This window comes from Schistocerca piceifrons, chromosome 4 (genome assembly GCF_021461385.2).
Source record: "Schistocerca piceifrons isolate TAMUIC-IGC-003096 chromosome 4, iqSchPice1.1, whole genome shotgun sequence".
Lineage (NCBI taxonomy): Eukaryota > Metazoa > Arthropoda > Insecta > Orthoptera > Acrididae > Schistocerca > Schistocerca piceifrons.
This window is the reverse complement of record NC_060141.1, coordinates 42,476,010-42,501,468: the sequence shown is the minus strand read 5'-3', so window position 1 is coordinate 42,501,468 and position 25,459 is coordinate 42,476,010. Positions and strand designations below refer to the sequence as shown.

At 42.2% G+C, this 25,459-nt stretch overlaps 1 non-coding gene across 1 annotated transcript; it reads right to left on the bottom strand.

The window, feature by feature from the left end:
- Positions 1 to 1,051: 1,051 nt before the first annotated feature.
- On the bottom strand, positions 1,052 to 1,126 carry Trnas-cga. Its single transcript has one exon. It is a non-coding gene; the product is annotated as a tRNA-Ser (tRNA).
- Positions 1,127 to 25,459: the final 24,333 nt, after the last annotated feature.

Below are 25,459 nucleotides of genomic sequence, written 5' to 3'. Positions count from 1 at the left end.
TACTTCACTAACGTCAACTCAATTTTGATTTCAGACGAGCCGGCTGACCTGTGACGTACCGCGCGTGGAGGTCTACATCGAAATGTTGTTTCTTTCCGACGGCACGTCCGCCTTTGCTCTTAGACATTTCCGGTCCAAAAAATTCCAGTTTGTAGAGGAAATATCAATAAACATTTTGACCAAATTTGACATTGATATCTATGACACATCAAGAGAAAAAAAAGTCTCAAAGAACATCCTTTTTTCGGGCCAAAGACAGTAAACCTCCCATTAACTTTCGATGGCACTTCAACAATCGATACATCTCAATGTGCTCCAGTACAGACCTTTCAACGTTTCCGTTTGCATTTCGGGATTGGGAATAGACAGATTATGAGTTCCCACTCGTTATCTCTCACGTGTCACTTTGTAAATCGCTATGTTGAATTCTGAACTGGTGAATATTTCATATATTGTTATCACGAAATGGACTCAGTTTTTCGCATATCTTGAATGACTGTTTAGGTTGGGGATTCTACTACCATTCTCGTAACGCTCACAGTGCAGCTTTACAACATTTAATAGGATCATTTCTGTTGTCTTTATCATAGGATCACTCTCCATTTATTTGAGATATAATATACATTATTCAACCAAATTCTCTGATGTCATCTACATCAATTACTGATGTTAGAATACAACCCTTTTTATTAATTATTCATGTGTCTTTTATTTAATATTTCTATTTAGTTTGTTAGTTCGTAATTTTAGCCAATGCATAGACTATTTGACTGCAAGGTCGCAGCTACAAGTTATTATTTTCAGCGAATTGGCTGCTGGGCATGAAAGTAGACTTGTGCGACTCGATCCTACGACATTATCGAGTTATTCTTTTAAACAGAGCTGCGCAAGCCCAAGTACCTGAAGTATGAAAAACGCACGTAAAGTTGCAGTTCCTTTTCTCGTATGGTATGCGGGTTGGAGAGAGCTGATACTCAGCTGAATATCCCATAGTTAACTTCGTATGGTTATCAACAATAACCACTGAAACTTCCTGGCAGATTAAAACTGTGTGCCCGACCGAGACTCGAACTCGGGACCTTTGCCTTTCGGGGGCAAGTGCTCTACCAACTGAGCTACCGAAGCACGACTCACGCCCGGTACTCACAGCTTTACTTCTGCCAGTACCTCGTCTCCTACCTTCCAAACTTTACACAAGCTCTCCTGCGAACCTTGCAGAACTAGCACTCCTGAAAGAAAGGATATTGCGGAGACATGGCTTAGCCACAGCCTGGGGGATGTTTCCAGAACAATAACTACTGTTCGCCATTTACTGTCAGGGGAGCGATGACCAACAAGGACGAGCGAAATGGATGGAGTTACAACATCAGGACTGCCAGGAGGTACTACAGGCATCAGATGTGGCGAAACATTCCTCTCAGGTATGCCGGCCGGAGTGACCGAGCGGTTCTAGGCGCTACAGTCTGGAACCGCGCGTCCACTACGGTCGCATGTTCGAATCCTGCCTCGGGCATGGATGTGTGTGATGTCCTTAGGTTAGTAAGGTTTAAGTAGTTTTTTCAAGGTTTAAGTAGTTGTAAGTTCTAGGGGACTGATGACCTCAGAAGTTAAGTCCCATAGTGCTCAGAGCCATTTGAACCATTTGAACCTCTCAGGTATCCCAACGCCACCGCAGCCCAGGGCACCAGTCTGGAACCCGTCGACCGTGGCCAACAACCAATTTTTTCCTCTATACCTCAAGAGATGTAACTCCAAGCCGATCAGTGACTAGGTGTAATCGAAGATCTGTTGCTACGTTGCTTCTGGTTTTTGCTACACTCCGAAGGCAGCTTAGACAGTGCAAATGTACTGAAATTTGCGCAAAAACTTAGAATAAACCAGTATGCACAGCAACTTTTGTCTCCTTCGCAGAAGCGGGTAGGTACAAAAACAGAACTAAGTCTTCTATAGAAACAGAAACTGCTGCTGCTCCTGGCGTGTCCATTCGATTCTACGACTGCGGCTGCATATCAATGTATTCACAGATAACCCCCGAAACCACTCCTGCTTCCCAGAATTGGTTGAATTAGGGAAGAAGGTGATCTTCCGCTGACTCTCTCAGGCACCGTAACATGGCGTAATTTATTGTATCGTGACCACATACCACGTCCGGGGAAGCTGTCAGATTCTAAACTAGGTTCCACATGGAGAAGGAGCAGTTGTGAAACCAACACCAGGACAAGATGCCACATAACATTGCGGTGTGGGTGAGAGGCCGGATTCGACATTTGTGTGTGTGTGTGTGTGTGTGTGTGTGTGTGTGTGTGTGTGTGTGTGTGTGTGTATGGGGGGGAGGGGGGAGGAGGGGGTGACTGGGTCAGTGCATGGGTCAATGGGGAGGCAGGGGGGGGAGTTAAATTCCACTTTCACTTCAAATAAAAGGGGTTAATTATTTGATTAGGAGCAAGAAGAAAGAGCGGAATTTTCTTAATAACGTGAGCTAAGGAAGACATCGTCGCTGTCAATGCTCGCTTATTCATTCCTAAGAAGGTGATTTATGAATGTGAATCGGTATCTTAATGCGTATACGGGCTTTACAATGCAATTATTCTTTATAAGGCATCGGACTTCCATAAATTTAGAAAAAATGCAGATTCAGTTATCGACCATGTGATGTGCATTTGAAGCTACTGTAAATGGAGGCCGACCTATGTCATCACCATATTAGCGTCGTCCAGCGTAATTCGTTGTTCACCTCTACAAAAAGCTGCAGTAGTACTTATAAAACTATGGTAGGACAAAGAATCATGATAATATTACACTGTAGCGCCAAAGAAACCGGTATAGGCACGCGTATCCAAATACAGAGATACAAAACACAGTCAGAATACTTCGCTGCGCTCGGCAACGCATATATAAAACGAAAAGTGTCTGGCGCAGTTGTTAGATCGGTTCGGTTACTGCTGTTACAGTGGCACGCTACCAAGATTTAAGTAAGTTTGAACGTGATGTTATAGTCGGTGCACCAGCCATGGGACACGGTATCTCCGAGGTAGCGATGAAGTGGGGATTTTCCCGTACGGCCATTTCACGAGTGTACCGTGAATATCTGGAACCCGGTAATATATCAAATCTCCGATATCGCTGCGGCCGGAAAAAGATCTTACAATAACAGGACCAACGACAACTGAAGAGAATCGTTCCTCGTGACAGAAGTGCAACCCTTCCGCAAATTGCTGGAGATTTCAATGCTGGGCCATCAACAAGTGTCAGCGAGCGAACGATTTATCGAAACATCATCGACATGGGCTTTCGGAGCCGAAGTCCATGATGACTGCACGACGCAAAGCTTTACATTGGACTGTTGATGAATGGAAATATGTTGCCTGGTCGTTCCAAATTGCATCGAGCGGATGGACGTGCACGCCAATGAAGACAACCCATGAATCCATGGACCCTGAGTCAGAAGCGCACTTTTCAAGCTGATGGAGGCTCTGTAATGGTGTGGGGCGTGTGCAGTATTATGTGACCGCTGATACGTCTAAATACGACTCTGACAGGTGACACGTACGTAAGCATCATGTCTGATCAGGTGCATCCATTCATGAGCATTGTGCATTCCGACGGAGTTGGGCAATTCCAGTAGGACAATGCAACACCCCACACGTCCCGAATTGCTACAGAGTGGCTCCAGGAACACTTCTTCTGAGGTTAAACCATTCCGCTGGCCATCAAACTCTCCAGACGTGAACGCTATTGAGCATATCTGGAATGCCTTGCAACGTGCTATTCAGAAAAGATCTCCACCCCCTCGTCTTCTTAGGGATTTATGGACAGCTCTGCAGGATTCACGGTGTGCGTTCTCTCCAGCACTACTTCAGACATTAGTCGAGTCCATGCCACGTCGTGTCGCTGCAGTTACGCATTCTCACGAGGCCCTACACGATATGAGGCAGGTGTACCAGTTTCCTTGGCTCTTCAGCGTAAATAATTGCATCGTATCTTTCAAGTTTATGCTATTAATCTAAAAATTACAACAACTAGAATGAAAGCACCTTATACTGTATTAGCCGTCACGATCGGAGGCGCCCAAGAAGAGAGTGATGCACGAAGCTAAGTTTTATCCATCACTTGTCTTTCAAACAAAATCATAACGATTATCCAGAGTATATGCACTTCACTAATGTTTATAAAATAACGGATGTTCAGTAGGAATGCAACACATTCTTTTTTTCTCGGCCAGTTTCGGTGGAAAAAATGCGGAATGTGTTGTGGGACATCGTGGAATATTCCCGCTTCAGCTCCTATTGTTTCATGAAGTTCAGATAGGTGCCGGTGTTATATGTAGCCTTCATTCAAAATGGCGTCTCTAAAGGAGACCCGCCCCATGGAGAGACCTGTCACTGAGTTTCTTTTGAGGGAAAAACCAAAGTATCGCAGATATTAATAGGCGCTTGCTGAATGTCCACGGAGACGCTCAACGGGTTATTCTATTTTTCTCCTCACTCATGGTGCAACGCCGGCCGGAGTGGCCGAACGGTTCTAGGCGCTACAGTCTGGAACCGTGCGACCGCTACGATCGCAGGTTCGAATCCTGCCTCGGGCATGGATGTGTGTGATGTCCTTAGGTTAGTTAGGTTTAAGTAGTTCTAAGTTCTAGGGGACTGATGACCTCAGAAGTTAAGTCCCATAGTGCTCAGAGCCATTTGAACCAACCATGGTGCAACGATCAACTCTGAAGTGTATTGTGCTACTTTAAGAAACGACTTCAAAGTGCTCGTCGCCACAAAAAATGTAAACAAACTTCTCCTTTCTCCACGACAAAGCAAGGCGTCACACAAGTCTGTGCACCAGAGAGGAGCTCAAACAACCTCATTGGACTGTTCCTCCTAATCCACCGTACAGTTCGGTTCTCGCACCTTCCGAATTTCATCTGCATGGTCCAATGAAGGAAGAACTTCGCGGGAAGCAGTACATGCAAGATGGAGAGATAACTGACGCAGGAAAACATTGGCTGCGCCATCGACCGTTGGAATGGTACCATGCGGGCATACAACCCCTCCAGTAAGGTGGCTTAAGGCAGTCACAGTGAATAGATATTATGTTGAATAATAGGGTTTTGTAGCCAAAAGAGTGGAGAATAATATGGTGTATTGGAATCCTGAACAAAAGCAGTCTGCTTTCAGAAAAAAATGTGTTGCATTACTTATTGAACGCTCCTCGTATGATCTGTGTGTTCATAAGGCTGTGCAGGCTATATATATGTTACTCTGTCATAGAAGATACATCGGGTTCGACCGAGGCGTGAACGAGCGGTCTGAATACCTTCCGATTCTCTTACTACAGCTACAATCTCTCGAAATAATGAGACATTACTCTTACTGAAAAACCTCTGGAGCGAATGTAAGCACCATGCTCAGGAGTGTACTTGCTCTCAGTCATTCATGTTTAAATTTTGTTTCATGTCCGTAAAACAAAGAAAAACGAGGTAACCAGAACTGCCTGATTTTAAGCTCCTGAATATCGATGTCATAGCCAGGACTGAATTCAGATATTCAGATATAATGCTGTGGGTTTATTCAGCAGTTTCGGAGCCACGCACGTTAGACTCCCTTCTACACTACGTACGAGGTGCATTCAAGTTCTAAGGCCTCCAATTTTTTTTCTAATTAACTACTCACCCGAAATCGATGAAACTGGCGTTACTTCTCGACGAAGTCGCCCTGCAGACGTACACATTTTCCACAACGCTGACGCCATGATTCCATGGCAGCGGCGTAGGCTTCTTTAGGAGTCTGTTTTGACCACTGGAAAATCGCTGAGGCGATAGCAGCACGGTTGGTGAATGTGCGGCCACGGAGACTGTCTTTCATTGTTGGAAAAAGCCAAAAGTCACCAGGAGCCAGGTCAGGTGAGTAGGGAGCATGAGGAATCACTTCAAAGTTGTTATCACGAAGAAACTATTGCGTAACATTAGCTCGATGTGCGGGTGCATCGTCTTGGTGAAACAGCACACGCGCAGCCCTTCCCGGACGGTTTTGTTGCAGTGCAGGAAGGAATTTGTTCTTCAAAACATTTTCGTAGGATGCACCTGTTACCGTAGTGCACTTTGGAACGTAATGGGTAAGGATTACGCCCTCGCTGTCCCAGAACATGGACACCATCATTTTTTCAGCACTGGCAGTTACCCAAAATTTTTTTGGTGGCAGTGAATCTGTGTGCTTCCATTGAGCTGACTGGCGCTTTCTTTCTGGATTGAAAAATGGCATCCACGTCTCATCCATTGTCACAACCGACGAAAAGAAAGTCCCATTCATGCTGTCGTTGCGCGTCAACATTGCTTGGCAACGTGCCACACGGGCAGCTATGTGGTCGTCCATCAGCATTCGTGGCACCCACCTGGATGACACTTTTCGCATTTTCAGGTCGTCATGCAGGATTGTGTGCACAGAACTCACAGAAATGCCAACTCTGGAGCCGATCTGTTCAACAGTCATTCGGCGATCCCCCAAAACAATTCTCTCCACTTTCTCGATCATGTCGTCAGACCGGCTTGTGCGAGCCTGAGGTTGTTTCGGTTTGTTGTCACACGATGTTCTGCCTTCATTAAACTGTCACATCCACAAACACACTTTCGACACATCCGTAACTCCATCACCACATGTCTCCTTCAACTGTCAATGAATTTCAATTGGTTTCACACCACACAAATTCAGAAAACGAATGATTGCACGCTGTTCAAGTAAGGAAAACGTCGCCATTTTAAGTATTTAAAACACTTCTCATTCTCGCCGCTGGCGGTAAAATTCCATCTGCCGTACGGTGCTGCCATCTCTGGGACGTATTGACAATGAACGCGGCCTCATTTTAAAACAATACGCATGTTCCTATCTCTTTGCAGTCCGGAGAAAAAAAATCGGAGGCCTTAGAACTTGAATGCACCTCGTAAATGCCCAAGCTAAAGGCATTTTTCATGCTTCCCGCCCGCCCTACTTAGTTTTTCTTCTGATTATTCCGGGAACTACAGGTCTAACTTTCTGGATAAATTACTTTCAGCAAGACAGCAGCGTGGAGTCGTAAAGCACGTGTTTCAACGTTGTACGAAGAGTTTTCTCAAAATAAGACGTCGGTCGACTTAAGTCTGCCACGGTCTGCCTAAGCACAGAATATATGATCCCACTGCAAATACCGCACTTCTCCCTTCCTGCGCCCGCAACGCATGCGAGCAAACAACTGACAAAAGCAGGAAGGTGGCGGGAGAAGCACGCGTGACGCTGAGTAATGGTTTTCCGTAGAAAAACAGACCTGCAGGAAGAGGCAACGAAAAAATACAGTGGTAAACGTAGGTTACTTTCCTGTATACACAGTAAAATTCGACAGAAAATTTCTGACGTACTTCAAATTTCTCTTGAAACCTTTCACTAGAAGGTAATATTTCTGTAGGAAGGATACTGCTTTGCTTTCTCGTTATTGTTTACATAAATCCCACTTTAAAACGGCAGTAAGAAGATTGCTTGAGGATTACTTTGTGGAAGACAGTCAAGACACCCTTTGGAATGACAAACTGCCTGTTGGCTTCTGTCTCGGGTTCTTCGGCCGACGTTCATCTAATGATTTTACTGATGTTTCGCCAGCACGAGTGGCTGGCATTGTCAAAGCTTCACCCTTCATTGCCGGTGGTGAACTTGAGCCGAGCTCGCGGCCGCAGACTGTGTGTACCTGGCGCGCCAACGTCCGAGGGCTTCTCCGTGGTCATTTCCGGTGCGGTTCTCCTCGTGCTACCTGCGACGGTCTTTGGCTGCAGTACGAAGTGGAGGGTGAATCTTTGACAATTCCAGCCACTCGTGCTGGCGAAACGTCAGTAAAATCATTAGATGAACGTCGGCCGAAGAACTCGAGACAGAAGCCAATAGGCCGTTCCTCAGCAAGTGGCTACGAAGGCCTTAACAATTTTGTACCCTTTGGAATGATATTTTACATTATTTTATTTTCACCTAACTGTCGTTTTTAGGGACATTATGTACTTTCTTAGAGTTACAGCATGGAGTTCGATCAACAGTATGGGCGCACTCACCTGAGCTATGACTGTGCTCTTGTCTGCTGCTCGTACCTGCACATGACGGTACTACGTTATGCAGCGTCTTACGTGGTACTTCTAACACTGTGTGCAGTATATGGCAAATAGTGAATCTAAAAATCAAACGGGATATCCTAAGGGGTGGAAAATGCAGGTCATAGCCGTCCCCCCCCCCCCCCCTCCTCCTCCTCCCAAATCAAAATGGCTCTGAGCACTATGGGACTTAACCTCTGAGGTCATCAGTCCCCTAGAACTTAGAACTACTTAAACCTAACTAACCTAAGGAAATCACACACATCCATGCCTGAGGCAGGATTCGAACCTGCGACCGTAGCGGTCGCGCGGTTCCAGACTGTAGCGCGTAGAACCGCTCGGCCACACCGGCCAGGCCTCCCAAATCAGAAAGGTAGCACTCTGAATTAACAATTCCTTTATTATCGTTTCATAATAACGCTGTACATTACGAAATCCTGTGGCCACTGTTAGGAAAACATATTGCCTGATTCACAAGCAGCGATTGCCATCAACTTTCCTGATAGTAACAGCAAGGAGCTAAAGGCTAAGACTAACTAGCAATTGGTCAACAGCCTATTTGGAAATACAGGGTTAGCGTAAAGTCTTTCCCTGATTACAAACACTTACTTCTGACGTACTATACTAGATACAGCTAAGCGGTTTGTTGCAAACGCCGGCTTAACTCAAAGCTTTCTATGGATACACTTCCACAAGTGCTCCGTCTAGGTGACACTCAATTTCTCTACATGTCGTCGACAACATCTCTTTCATCGTCGCCTCTACAGCATCTTGTATTGAAGCCGTAAGAATTTCAACGTCAGGTACTAATGAACTGAACACTTCATCTTTAACATAGCGTCACGAGAAAAAGTCAAGGGAGGTTATGTAGGTGAATGTGGTAGCCATGATGTTGGACTGTCTCTACTGCTCTGTCTGTCTGGAAAGCTTTCACCCAAGAACTGGCAAACAAACAGACCCCAGTGTTGCTGAAGCATAAATCGTTGAAATTCCTGTAATTGAAGTGCAACGTAAAGTTCCATTATGTCCAAGTAATATGTTTAAGTAACAGTAGGCTCGGTGAAAGAGATCAGTCCGATAATTTGTTGTGCATTAAGCCACACCACACGTTCACTTTCAGGCTGTCCATTATCTGCTTGTGAGGTAATGGTCGAGTTTTGGCGCCCTGGAAATATTCTATGTTCGGCGTTGGGGCGGCCGCACAGGACGCCCGTCAAAGCCGCGGCCCGGCAGCGACCACGTGCTGCTGAACGTCAGCTTAGCAACCGCATGACGCCGCACAACGGCTGGTCCAGCGACATGGCTGGGAATTCCATGGTGACGCTGTGTTGATGAAGGAGACATGCTGGGAGTGCAAAGCTGGCGGACCTTGTGAAACCATAATGGCAGACATTTCACAGTTCATATAGAAATTAATAGTAGCCAGAGTTATTGAATGCGGAGTTATTGAACGCAGTTTTCCGAAATTCCTTCACCAGGGAACACGAATGGAATATTCCAGAATTTGAAACACGAACAGCTGCTAGCATGAGTTTCTTAGAAGTAGATACCTTAGGGGTTGCGAAGCAACTCAAATCGCTTGATACGGGCCAGTCTTCAGGTTCAGATTGTATACCGATTAGGTTCCTTTCAGATTACGCTGATACAATAGCTCCCTACTCAGCAATCATATACAACCGCTCGCTCAACGATAGATTGCATGGGGGCTTAATTAAATATGATTGAAAATACTTTTTAAATTTTTAGTAGCTGTAAGTCCGATTACGCTGTTTCGTAAACGGTTGGCCCTGATTAGTATTAGTGGCATCCCTGCACACGCTGCATGGAGGCTTATTTAAATATAATGCAAATATTTTTAATTTTAGTCGCTGTCTGTCCGGTTACGCAGTCTCGTAACCGGTTGGGCCTGACTAGTATTAGTACGCAATCTGACTGCATAGAATATCAACAAAGAATGAAAGGAAATTTCCGTTAACACAATTAATTAATTAAGTCCCCAGCAACTATAAATGCTACGAAACAACTACGCACAAGTGTAACTGTTCTGTGTGTGGAAGTGTGATTCAACGTACACATCTGGCACGGTTCTTCCTCAATACGACAAAATATTTTAATCAGCATTTACAATGAAGTAATTAAAATACCAGAAATACTATAATTGCACATAGCAACCAGAATTACACTCTAATACATGAACACAAGCCAGATGCTTTGTTATCTGAACCTGTGACCAAGAGACATTGTTAGTTAGGAAATTTAAAAAAAAAATAAAAAAATTGTTTTTTACCTTCATATATATTGACGAAAAATACACTCTGATCATTGCAACATCCCCATTCGAACAGCATCGGCTATCTAGCCCATCAGAACAACTGCACACGACATGCTCACAACTAGTACTGCTATCGACATCCTCTCAACAAGCACTGACTACGGCAACCTCAGAACTATGACTGCCCACAGCAACTTCTGAACAAGCACTGCCAGTGGAGGCGGCGGAATAAAACTCTTTGGCGCAATCCATGGCGCTGTGACTCAGTGTAGCCGCCTTTCATATGCCCCTCTCCACAGGCTAGAATTTGATGGTATTTTTGCCAGCATTGGTGGTGAAAATACCACCAAATTCGTCCCAAAAAAATACAGACAAAAATAAAAGATAATATTTATAAGTAAATACCACATAACTAAATAAATTTTGGCTTTGAACAGACTCTTCAATAACCTAATATATAAAATACAGTAAGGAATACAAATGCTTGCATACATGTGATTTTACATAATAGTTTACACAAGTATCATTCAATCAATGGCACCAGCAATGACAAACAGGTTTACGTAAGAGTCTCATAACATTTCACAAACAGTAAATATACAAAAAATCAGTTTATACAAATATTCACAAAAAAGCTTGTCAGTAGTTCAATAAACAAGTAGCACTCTTCAGAGGAGTTGACAGTTCCAACAGTAGCACCCAGCAATGGTCAACAGGTGCAAATAGCAGTCTCATAACATTTCATCAGCAGTAATTAAACAGCTCCAATAGTGGCACCCAGCAATGTTGAACAGGTGCAGACAGCAACAAGTGCCATCATTTCAGTAGAATCAGTTCCAACAGTGGCACCCAGTAATGTTGAACAGGTGCAGACAGCGACAAGTGACATCATTTCAGTAGAAGCAGTTCCATCAATGGCACCCAGCAATGTTGAGCAGGTGCAGACACCAACAAGTGACATCATTTCAGTAGAAGCAGTTCCAACAGTGGCACCCAGCAGAAATTAAACATTTCCAAGTGGCACCCATCATGTTGAACAAGTGCAGGTAACAGTCCATAATATTCAGTATCACTAATCAGACAGTTCATCAGAGTTCATTAGCAGAAATTAAATATTTCCAAGTGGCACCCATCATGTTGAACAAGTGCAGGTAACAGTCCATAATATTCTCTATCACTAATCAGACAGTTCATCAGTGTTCATTAGCAGAAATTAAAGATTTCCAAGTGGCACCCACCAATGTTAATACGTGTAAGCATGAACAACAGTTTGAATGCACACACAATTGCTTTTACAAAATTATTATCAATGCTCTTACACTAAACGTACAAATTATAATAAACACACAAATGATATCAGATAATTGTCATATTAACTATTACAATACACAAATAACAGTAAACCTATAATATTTGTGGGTGTCAGCGCAAGCCACAACAAACACGTAAAATAATATTTAGGAGATAGGTCGGTACCAATTATTTGGGATTAGGAAAGGAAAACACAGAAAACACACTCACTCATCTTTCATCCACATTAAGTACTACTGTGTAATTGAATAGTGTTAACTGTGAAAATGCAGTTCTTTCAAAGATTTGATGTTCGACATGTGTATCAAGTAGTAGTGGCAGCAATGTATAACAGTCAATAACAGTTAGTCAACGTCATTGTCATTATGTCAAGACCAATGTTTGCCAAGCCAAATCAAATGTACGGTTGCTGAACAACTGTCAGTGTGCCAAGATATGCAAATACTTCCTCTCTCCAAAAAAAATGTATATACTGCTTAGTGATTTAACAAAGTTTGTGTGTGTAGACAATCCACTTGAGTGTTCTAGTCTGCCATCTTCATCCTACTTGTTCCATATAAACCAACAAAAAAAAATATGCTCCTCACTTACTTTACCTCTTACCCACCAAAACTCCAATAATCATCAGCATCACATAATCTTAATACTTCAATAATACCTCTTACGTCGATACATATAAACGTTATCATCAATATCATTTACCTTACCTCTTGTCCACCAAAACTCCAATAATCATCAACTTCACACAATCTCAATACCTCAATAATACCTCTTCAATACGTCGACACATATAAACCTTATCGCCAATATCATTTCACTTCCATAACAACTCTTTCCTCTAGTCAGTCTCCTCGAACAAGTACAGATAAAGTCCTAGTGCAAACTTCAATTCATCATCCCATACAATCCGAAGTCACAATGTCCACACACAACCTCTGTGTAATCCATCTGACCCAAATCTTCTACTCATTATGAATTATAAAATACATTTTGGTTACCTTGTCCATCATTAAATAAAAGAAATGCATACATGACCTCTAACAGCCTTTAGTTTGAATAACTTTCAGTAAGTAAGTACGAGTACGGAGTGTGAATGATCATAATATTTCACAGTGTGTACACCACTTCAAGAATCATGGCAAAACAGAAGCAAACATGTGGAGTATTTCTTGTGTCAAGTGTCACTTGCTATTTCAATTGCTCACGAAGAATGCAGTGTAATAACTGTCAATGGTCTAAACCTAGTGTTGGTATGTCATGTCGTTAGCTTCCTTCCAATTAGCATAAATTTATACAGCTTTCATAAAACCTCCAGCTCATGTGACTTCAATGAAGTTTCTTGTACTAATGTCGTTCGTAGCATTATAGCAGTTCATTTTCTTATCTTAAAATATAAGGCACTGAGTGTAAGCAAAACATGCAATAACGAGTAAATATACCAGTAGAGAACAGAATGTCAACAAGTGGATGCAGCACAATCCCTACACGAGGCTCTCCCAAGCGAATAATCTACAATTAATACCATAGTGTAACCTAAACTCTATGTTTGTACACCGTATATCAGCATTTCTATAAACCAAATGAAAGAGTAGTTATGACAACAAAACAGAAATGTGTAAATATGCAATCCACACGCAAAGCGGGAAATATATATCTTACATAATAAACAGGTCATTAGCATCATATCAGCATAGGCAAATAAATGTTCATATGTAATCTTAATAAGTAAACATGAAGGCGCAAGCAGATAAATCACAAAGTATAACTTACATACATAACCATATCAGCACAATTAATCATGTGACAATTATAATTTAAATAAATAAGCACAGCAGGCACATAACAAAAAAAATCTGACATCAGTGAAAAAGCAGTGCAGCCAAGCGATGCATAATATACATAAGTAACAACCCTATTCATTAATCAATCATTGTCAAAATCAGATAACACAAAGTATAAATCAAGTAATCGCGAGCAGCAAATTACGTCTAAAGTACGTACCTAAGTGGAAATATGTTACCTGAAATATAAACTCAATTAATAGTTGCCTTTTTAGTTTATTAGTTTCTTCTTCGAAATTACATTCTACCTGAAATTTTCTCGATAGCAAGTCCTCTTAACGTGGGACACACACAGAATTTACCTGAAGTTCTTAAATATTTTATACAACCGTATCCTGAAAAATACTAAACGTTAATAACATAATTTATCAAGTCACTATAGCTTTATACTGAACTGAATCAGAGAAATTAGACTGTGTATTTGTTTACGGCTGTCAGTGCATTCGCACTGAGCGCTCGATAAGCTGTAGGTACGCGTGACGTAGGAAGTAATTGTTTGCGGTCAACGACTGCCTTGTGCGGCGCGCAGACTTGACTGTTGCTTTGAGTATGTGCCGCCGCCGGAACACGGCGCGGTATCCTTGCATTCTCCGTGTGTTTACGTATAACTGTTAGTTTCTCAAAAGTATGTCATTCCACAAAAATTTTAACGTTCGATATATGATGTATTCCCTTAGAGCGTCGAGATTTAAGAGTTTCTACTTCGACAGTGTTATCACGAATAATTTTGCGGACTCTATACGGTCCGTTAAAAAGCAGAAAAAATTTGCGACACTAGCCCTTTCCTTTGTGAGACAAACGATGAGACTTAATTAACACCTTTTGACCAACTGACAAGGTTTTTAAACGACCAGGACGTTTAGCTGATTTCTCTCTTCTAGCAGCCGCAGATGCAATATTTTGCAGAGCCAGGTTCACAACTACAGAATGCCGCAGTTTCCGTGTAGGTGGAAAAGGAACTATTTCAGAAATGCGATTTGTCGGTGCTTTATTTTTTAATATCAATATCGGCGGTAAAGAAGTTGAATCATTAGGGAGTTCATTGAGAATGTTTTGAAAAACATGAAGATACTGATGCCAAGTTCTGTGATTCTGATGATACACATCTGGCGCGGTTCTTCCTCAATACGACAAAATATTTTAATCAGCATTTACAATGAAGTAATTAAAAAACCAGAAATACTATAATTGCACATAGCAACCAGAATTACACTCTAATACATGAACACAAGCCAGATGCTTTGTTGACTGAACCTGTGACCAAGAGACATTGTTAGTTAGGAAATTTAAAAAAAATGTTTTTTACCTTCATATATATTGACGAAAAATACACTCTGATCATTGCAACATCCCCATTCGAACAGCATCGGCTATCTAGCCCATCAGAACAACTGCACACGACATGCTCACAACTAGTACTGCTATCGACATCCTCTCAACAAGCACTGACTACGGCAACCTCAGAACTACGACTGCCCACAGCAACTTCTGAACAAGCACTGCCAGTGGAGGCGGCGGAATAAAAAAAACTCTTTGGCGCAATCCCTGGCGCTGTGACTCAGTGTAGCCACCTTTCAACGCCTGTGTTTAATGTGTAACTTCCGGGAGTTTCATTGTTGTATGTCTGTTAGTTATTATTCAGTGCGGTATTGGGCAGAAAGTTGTGTCACATAGTCTGCGAATTTCGAGATGGCAGAGTCAGAGGAGCAACGCGTGAAACTCAAGAAAACCTTTACAGAGACGCACCAAGTGATGCAGAAAGCCTACGGTGATGTGTGCTTAAGTCCAACTCCGGGTTACGAATAGTTCACACGGTTTAAAAATAGCTCGACAGAAGTTAGAGGTGACCCTCTTTCAGGACACCCTTCGACGTCTACCAATGATGCTCATGTCGGGGACCTTAACGAAATTGTTCGTGCCAATCGAAGATTGACCATCCATGTGATTGCAGTAGAATGTAACATTTCAGCTGAATAATGTCATGAAATCCTGACACAACATCTTGGAATGCATCGTGTTGCCACCAAGTTCGTCCCACGGCTCATGAATCAAGACCAGAAAGACTCTGCATAGCAACCTACGAAGAGCTTTTGGATCGCTCAAGTGAGAACTAGATTTTCCTTAAGAGAATCATAACTGCGGGTGAAACGTGATTCTATGGTTATGATGTTGAGACCGAGGTTCAATGTTCACAATGTGTCAGAAAAGGTTCCGCAAGACGCTATATTTTATATCGAAATTGCATCAGCTCTGCCACTGTCTCCAGCATTAGCCAATAGGACGCCTGTGTTCTGAGAGAGATGCAAACCTCTGTCTTCATGTTTCGCGATGTTGGTTCACATGACCTCTTGAGAAAGACAGAGAGAGGGAGCGAGTCTGGATTTTGCCGATCAGTAGAACGCCGCCACTTGATGCTTTGTTTGGGGGCCGCAAGATGAAAGGAGGCCAATATCCGGTCCATGGTCGGTGGTATTGGTAACGTGATCTGTAACTCAGACAATGGTCTGTTTTGACCTCCGTGGCGGCGCCCTGGCGTTACACTCACGCCCGGGAGACCCCAAATGGTGGCAACTATACCACACTTCCTTCCAGTCACTTTTGATTACAGTTATTACGTGAAGGGGAGCGTGGGTCGAGGGGTGCATCGTGATGTCTACCCAAGTGTGGGAAACCTGTTTCCCGCAAATTGATTAAATAAAGAATATGTATCAATACATTACTGACATTGATTTGAATTTCGCGTTGGGAGATACATCCTCCCCAGTACAGAGCGAGTCTCTTTCCTATCAGTTTTTTTCTTGGAAGGGTTGGGTGGGAGGGGACGAGGGGTAGGGGGGTGAGACATCGTCTGGTGGTACCACTGTGCAGTACCTCTGTCGATCCCTGCACGTCAAGGTGAGTGCACGCGTGACAATTTTTCAATAAGACGACCCAGCAGTGTAATTATGTAATTGAGACATGTATCTGCTGGATGTGAGCTTGTTGCACCAAATAAAAGTGAGATCAAGCCTCTGCGAATTGAATTTTGTAAATAAATACTATATCCTATGTTATATAACTGAATTTCCTGTCATGAGATCCTTCCTTTTGATCACAAACTCAGTCCTTTCCCACGAATTTCCAGATGAGGGAGGGTAGGGGAAGGGCCTAGGACTTTCTCAGAAGGGGTTTAATCAATTTATCGCTTTAATTACTTTGTAAGGTGCAATATTTATGGTTTCCTTATTCTATCATCAAGACAACTGTGTAAGTTGAAATGACATGCTTAATGTCGCAATATTAGCACAGAAATATACGCTTTTACACAGTTTTCAATGTGGCAACAAAAAACAGTTGTCAGGATAACACATCTTGTCAACATCAAAAAGTGAAATAATCCTAAACGCAACAGATATTGAATATTAACTCTCAGAAGGTTAAATTATCATAAACACGACAATATTAAAGTTTAACTAGAACTTTCTTTACAAAATTGGTCCTACACTTACATTATGATGTTGGTCAGTACTACGAAAATCGTCCGATTCCGGTTCAAAGTTCGGTACTATTTTAAGGATGACAATCAAGTCTATGGTGGATGGTTAGTTATGTGACAAACTGAGCAAAAGGTTACCCAAGGTCGCTCGAGTTTACAGTGGACGCTAGCTGGTGAACCAACAAGTTTAAGCCTCTGCACGTGGTATTTACCTTAAGCTGCGATGAGCTGTTGTCTGCTAGGCTGCTCTCTTCCGCCGAAATTCCTCGAAAACTAATTACACCCTTACTGAATTTTCCAGCAGAAACTTTTACCTATGTTTCTCGTTATGCGAGAGAACATGCACTCATCCCTAGTCTTTGAATGTGGCGAAATACACGTGCATTGTTGGAGCACCGTGCATATTATAATGCCCTCTCAGTTCTCGGAAGAACAGTTAATTAATTGGCCGGTTCGTTTCTCCACAGCTGGAGCTAAACGATGCTACAGCTAATTTCTAGCTGGATATCAGCCGCTGTGAACACAGTGTTCACACAAATTACTCCACTGCGTCATACAGAGCATTATGCGCTCCATTCTGCTCTTGACGCCAATTCAGAGAAGAGTCCCTGAAAATTTCCCTCTTGTCTTACTCATAGCCGAACTGTCTCCCCATCTCGGTTCTTCTGCTCTTCACGTCGACCAATAGGAGCGTTCCTCTCATTTTATGGAAACTCTCTCTACCAATCGCAAGGTCCCTACCATTAAATTACGTCAAAACTTTGGCTCTTTTCTCATTCATAGCGCGTTTCCACCAATCGGACTTTTGTGCCCGTTCCAGTCACCTAAATGTGTACATTGACTCTCTCACGTGTGTACCACTCGCTGGACATGTGATCGAAATTGCATCACTGGTCTTGTTTCGTATCCCTTTGGAATTCCAAAATGCAGTTTTCTGAAAGCTTTCTTTCCTGTCCTCCCTCAGATGGGACTTTATACTGGCTTTCGCCATCTGATTCACCTGGTCGGTCGTTGACTTTCCGCCTGGAACACCCCTTTAAGTGGTTTCTGTGGTACCCCCTGTAGCACTGCCTTGCCTCTGCCCTCGTCCCTCTGAATTCCAAACTAAAACGCCTCTCGCTGCTTGTTTCACCTTCTGCTCAAACATGCATTTTAGGAACGGTGTGTTAATTACTGTCAATTGAATGTCATCCCTTTTTTCATTATATACTGATAGGCAAATTTGCTCATTACCGCCGGATTAAGTTAGGTGTCATATTCACTTTCCCATTGCGATGTATAAAGCTCACATGTAAGGTGCGAATCTAACCTTCACTATTTCTGCCACCTTACGAATCAGTCAACCAAACTGATATCAAAAGTGTGCTGTATTGGCAATGGGAGTTCCCATAGGGATGGCAGAAGAGGAGGTGGAGGGGGAGCAGCAGGGGAGGGGATGGGTGGGGGGACAATAGGTTAAGGACCTGTCAATCAAAAGACAACAATAAGTTTGCCCCTGTATGCATACTTGGGCCTGAATGTAGGCAACCCCTTTAACGATTTTGGAAGATATATTGTGTTCGAACATCATGAATTACCTCAAAGAAAACGGTCTGTTGACACACAGTCAACATGGGTTTAGAAAACGTAGTTCCTGTGAAACACAACTAGCTCTTTATTCGCATGAAGTGTTGAGTGCTATTGACAAGGGATTTCAAATCAATTCTGTATTTCTGGATTTCCGGAAGGCTTTTGACACGGTACCACACAAGCGGCTCTTAGTGAAATTGCGTGCTTATGGAATATTGTCTCAGTTATCTGACTGAATTCGTGATTTCCTGTCTGAGAGATTACAGTTCGTTATGATAGACGGTAAATAATCGAGTAAAACAGAAGTGATTTCTGGCGTTCTCCAAAGTAGTGTTATAGGCCCTTTGCTGCTCCTTATCTGTATAAACGATTTTGGAGACGATCTGAGCAGCCGTCTTCGGCTGTTTGCAGATGAATCTGTCGTTTATCGACTAATAAGTCATCAGAAGATCAAAACACACTGCAAAACGATTTAGAAAAGATATCTGAATGGTGCGAAAAGTGTCAGTTGACCCTAAATAACGAAAAGTGTGAGGTCATCCACATGAGTGCTAAAAGGAACAAGTTAAACTTCGGTTACATGGTAAATCAGTCTAATCTAAAAGCCGTAAATTCAACTAAATACCTAGGTATTATATTTACGAATAACTTAAATTGGAAGAAACACATGAAAAATGTTGTGACGAAGGCTAACCAAAGACTGCGTTTTACTGGCAGGACACTTAGAAAATGTAACAGACCTACTAAGGAGACTGCCTACACTACGCCTGTCCGTTCTCTTTTAGAATACTGCTGCGCGGTGTGGGATCCTTACCAGGTAGGACTGACAGAGTACATCAAAAAAGTTCAAAGAAAGGCAGCACGTTTTGTATTATTGCGAAATATGGGAGAGAGTGTCACAGAAATGATACGGGATTTGGGCTGGACATTATTAAAAGAAAGGCGTTTTCGTTGCGACGTAATCTTCTCGCGAAATTCCAAACACCAACTTTCTCCTCCGACTGCGAAAATATTTTATTGGCACCGACCTTCATAGGGAGAAACGATCGCTACGATAAAGTAAGGGAAATCAGAGCTCGTACGGAAATACATAGGTGTTCATTCTTTCTGCTCGCTATACGAGATTGGAATAATAGAGAATTGTGAAGGTGGTTCGATGAACCCTCTGCCAGGCACTTAAAAGTAATTTGCAGAGTATCCATGTAGATGTAGATGAACGAAATGATCCCTAACGAACTTTTACCCCCTATTGACCTCTGCCTTCTGAAATAGCCCTATGTTGCTGATTTTAAAAACTCTAGAAGTTTGTATGCTATTGCCACGTGGTAGATGGATTTTAAATTTTCAAGTCATATCTATCTCAGGTCAGTATCCCTTTTCTCCAACACATAGGCTACTAACTGTAAAGGGATAAATCGAACATCGTTAAGGGGTTTTTTTTTTTTTTACCAGCTTCTGACACTGCATGCCGATTTTGTGCTAAAACTTACTACTGGTGAAGATTTTTAACATAGAAGAGAGCTTTTAACTACGATAGACTAAAGGGCATCAAGGGTGCCTAGCTTTGTGCCTGTACTTTATGAAGATAACTTATTAATCATGAATAAGAGACTCCCTCTTCACATTATCTTAACACATCTATATTGTATTTGTTTTAAAGTATACTACTGGCCATTAAAATTGCTGAACCAATAAGATGACGTGCTACAGACGCGAAATTTAATCGACAGGAAGAAGATGCTGTGATATGCAAATGATTAGCTTTTCAGAGCGTTTATACAAGGTTGGCGCCGGTGGCGACACCTACAACGTGCTGACATGAGGAAGGTTTCCAACCGATTTCTCATACACAAACAGCAGTTGATCGGCGTAGCCTGGTGAAACGTTGTTGTAAGGTGGAGAAAGGCGTACCATCACGTTTCGGACGTTGATAAAGGTCGGATTGTAGCCTATCGCGATTGCGGTTTGTCGTATCACTACATTGCTGCTCCCGTTGGTCGAGATCCAATGACTGTTAGCAGAATATAGAATCGGTGGGTTCAGGACGGTAATACGGAACGCCGTGCTGGATTCCAACGGCCTCGTATCGCTAGCAGTCGAGATGACAGGCATCTTATGCGCATGGCTGTAACGGATTGTGCAGCCGCGTCTCGATCCCTCAGTCAACAGATGGGGACGTTTGTAAGATAGCACCCATCTGCACGAACAGTTCGACGACGTTTGCAGCAGCATGGACTATCAGCTCGGAGACTACGGCTGCGGTTACCCTTGACGCTGCATCACAGACAGGACCGCCTGCGATGGTGTACTTGACGACGAACCTGGGTGCACGAATGGCAAAACGTCATTTTTTCGGATGAATCCAGGTTCTGTTTACAGCATCACGATGGGCACATTAGTGTTAGGCGACATCGCGGTGAACACACATTGGAAGCGTGTATTCGTCATCGCCATACTGGCGTATCACCCGGCGTGGTGGCATGGGGTGCCATTGGTTACACGTCTCGGTCACCTCTTGTTCGCATTGACGGAATTTTGAACAGTGGACGTTACATTTCAGATGTGTTACGTCCCGTGGCTCTACCCATCATTCGATCCCTGCGAAACCCTACATTTCAGCAGGATAATGCACGACCGCATGTTGCAGGTCCTGTACGGGCCTTTCTGGATACAGAAAATGTTCGACTGGTGCCCTGGCCAGCACATTCTCCAGATCTCTCACCAATTGAAAACATCTGGTCAATGGTAGCAGAGCAACTGGCTCGTCACAATACGCCAGTCACTACTCTTGATGAACTGTGGTATCGTGTTGTAGCTGGATGAGCAGCTGTACCTGTACACGCCATCCAAGCTCTGTTTGACTCAATGCCCAGGCGTATCAAGGTCGTTATTACAGCCAGAGGTGGTTGTTCTGGGTACTGATTTCTCAGGATCTATGCACCCAAATTGCGTGAAAATGTGATCACATGTCAGTTCTAGTATAATGTATTTGTGCAATGAATACCCGTTTATCATCTGCATTTCTTCTTGGTGTAGTAATTTTAATGGCCAGTAGTGTAGTTATTAAGTAGATGATTTGTATACAGCATTGTCATAAATAATAACTGTGACCATTACAGTAGTAATTTATCTCCTCCCAATGTATAACCTGACTTTTGCAAGCAAATATACTTTCTGAAACGACTAACATATTTGCCGTTTTCGCCTTGAATTGTGATTTGCCTATTGCTGCTATGGCCTGACATGATTAGTGTAACTGAAAATGTTTGTCGCGTTAAAATTATAGGTTATGTGGTCCTAGTTACAGACTGCGATCTCTGTCCGTCATACAAGGTGGGACAAACATTCCATACGCAGGACATACTTTTGAACACATGGAAATATATACGATGGAAAACTTTCATAAATTCATGATTGTTATTTCATGTCATTCAGTTGATTTTTAACGATTTTTCTCTTCAGTGCCACAATTACACACCTGCCAAAAAGTATACCTACAACAAATACTATCATTATGTGAAACTATAAAAGCGATAAAGTTTTGCAGAGGTCCCCTGGTTAAAGTTTTGCATCAGCCCGGTTCCCGGCACTCCTGAAGATTGACGTTGAATGTGGATATCGTATCACAATGCTGTCCTTACGACTCACCTTAGAAGAAAGATTAAGGAAAGGCGAACCTACGTTCCTAGCATTTGTAGACTTAGAGGAAGCTTTTGACAATGTTGACTGTAATATTCTCTTTCAAATTCTAAATGTGGCAGGGGCAAAATACAGGAGCGAAAGGCTATTTACAATTTGTGCAGAAACCAGATGGCAGTTATAAGACTCGAGGGACATGAAAGGGAAGCAGTGGTTGGGAAGGGAGTGAGACAGGGTTGTAGCCTCTCCCCGATGTTATTCAATCTGCATATTGAGCAAGCAGTAAAGTAAACGAAAGAAAAATTCGGAGCAGGTATTAAAATCCATGGAGAATAAATAAAAACTTTGAGGTTCGCCGATTACATTGTAGTTCTGTCAGGGACAGCAAAGGACTTGGAAAAGCAGTTGAACGTAATGGACAGTGTCTTGAAAGGAGGATATAACATGAACATCAACAAAAGAAAAAACGAGGATAGTGGAATGTAGTCGAATTAAGTCGGGTGTGCTGAGGGAATTTGATTAAGTAATGATACACTTAAAGTAGTAAAGGAGTTTTACTGTTTGGGAAGTAAAATAACTGATGATGGTTGAAGTAGAGACGATATAAAATGTAGACTGGCAATGGCAAGGAAAGCGTTTCTCAAGAAGACGAAGTTCTTAACATCGAGTACAACAAAAATTAAGACATACCGTAAGTAAAGATAATGGAAAATTTACCAGATCATGAGTGTACAAGATCAAATGTAGGGACTATGAGAAAATATACATCGGCCAAACAGGTCGAAATTTTGCAGTAAGGTACAAAGAACATACGTCGGGTACCGTACGAACAAAGTCTGTATTCGGCCATCATATAGCATTCAATAATCATGCTGAGGGGACAGTAAATCAGAATTTCCAAGTTCTTCATTATGCAAATAAAGGCTTACTTATGAATATCTTAGAAGAAATCGAGATATATGCTCATTTGAAAACCAAATCATCAATGCTGCTCAATGAAAAATTAGATTTTCGCGAAAAATATTTTTACGACTTTTTTGACGAAATTTTATAATAAAAGCACCTACTCTTTTGTTTTAAAATATAAGACTAGTTATACCCATGGCAAAAGCTATGTATGTAAAATATGCTGTACAACATATAAAAATTTTATTAAGTTGACATTGATTATCATAAAAACTATTAGATCGATGAGTTCTAAAAATTTAATCAGCGGTCTCATCAGTTATTCAGACATAAATAATGCGGAACGTACTCTTGGCTGCTACCCTACTGCTATAAAGAATATTGCTATGAAAACTACGGTTAAAGTAAGATAATTCTGCAGTATCCAACAAAGATGCAATTGTGATCTAGGCGACTCGGTATAATCGATGTATACCACAACTCCAAGGACTTTCACATCTTTTATGTAACTGACACTGTAATAGTATTAAGGTTGCCCATAGAGGGCACAGCTATTACACATCGTAGTTTACTGTTTTTACCTAAAATATAAATAAGCTGTACACATACTAACTATCTGTTAGTCAGACATTTTAAATGAATCAATTTTATGTTATTAGTGTATTTCCTACTTTTATACTTTGACGATGGCGTCATATTATGAACGCTGATTGGCAGTTGTGAAGTAGTGTGACAGGAAGTAGGCGGAGCCTCTGCATATTTAAGCTCGTGCTCAGCACCCATAACCATCAGTTAACTTTGTAGCAGCTGAGGAGAGCTCCGCCTACCATCCTAAGGGAGCCATGGGTATAATTAATTTTATTTTATCTTGTTAAATTTTGACATCATTAGACACTTTCATTTTATTTAAAGATTGGTTTCTAGTATTTCCTAAAATTAATCCACAGGTCTGATGATGGTTATGTAAAAATAACCGAAACCGGTTACCTATTTCATTGAAACATAAATGGTGTGATCCAGACTGAACTTTAGTCAAAATATAATAATCTATTGATCGCTGTATTCCAAAAATGTTTACCAAAATTGAAAAACGACTGTCTGAACGCCTCAGTACGAGGTCTAATCTCCCTTATCTTTGACTGACGATCACTGCGCGATTTGAAAGTTGGTGGTAATAATATACGCTCTATATCCTCGGCGAAGATCCGATTTTGGAATTTAGTGAGCAGCCCCTTCCGTTTAGGGAGTCATCTTTCTACAAGTGTGTCCCACTTCAAACTTTCTATGACATTTGTAACACTCTCGCGATGGCTAAATATACCAGTCACAAAATTTGCCGCTCTTCTTTGGACCTTCTCTTGAATGAGACCAAACTGGTAAGGGTCCCATACAGACGAACAATACTCTAAGACTGGACCAACTAAAGTACTGTAAGCAATTTCCTTTCTTGAATGACTGCATCGCTTCAGGATTCTACCAATAAACCGCATCTAGAGTTCGTCTTTCCCCTTACTTGTGAAATCTGATCTTTCCATTTCAGATCATTTCGAATAGTCACATCCAGATGCTTGACGGATGTTACCGCTTCCAAAGACTGGGAATGTATTTTGTACTCGTACATTAATGGGGATTTTCGCTTTGTTTTACGCAGTGGGTTACACTTACTAATATTGAGAGATAACTGCCAGTCATTACACCACACATTTATTTTCTCCAAATCCTCATTGGTTTGTTCGCTACTTTCGTGTGATACTACTTTCCTGTAGACTACAGCATCATCGGCAAACAGTCTAATGCCGCTGTGAATACCATCAACCAGATCATTTATGTAAATCGTGAAAAGCAGAGGACCTATTACGCTGCCCTGGGGCACACCTGATGATACGGTTGTTTCTGTTGAAGTCTCCCCAGTCAGGACGACATACTGCTCTCTGTATGTTAGAAAACTTTCAATCCAACCGCGTACCGCATATGTCATTGTAAGCGCGCACTTTTTGGGGCAAGCGACAGTGCAGAACTGAGTCGAACGCCTTTCGAAAGTCGAGAAATATGGCATCAACCTGGGAGGCGGTATCTAGAGCCTGTTGTATATCATGCACAAAGAGGGCCAGCTGTGTCTCGCATGACAGCTGTTTCCTAAAATCGTGCTGGTTTCTGCAGATGAGCTTCTCAGAGTCTAGAAATGTCATTACATTTGAAGACAAAACATGTTCCATGATTCCACAACAAATCGATGTCAGTGAAATTGGCTGGTAATTATGTGCATCCGATTTTCTACCCTTTTTATAGATTGCTATGACCTGGGCCTTCTTCCACTCCCGTTGAACTTTCTGCTGTTCCAATGAGCTCTGATAAAT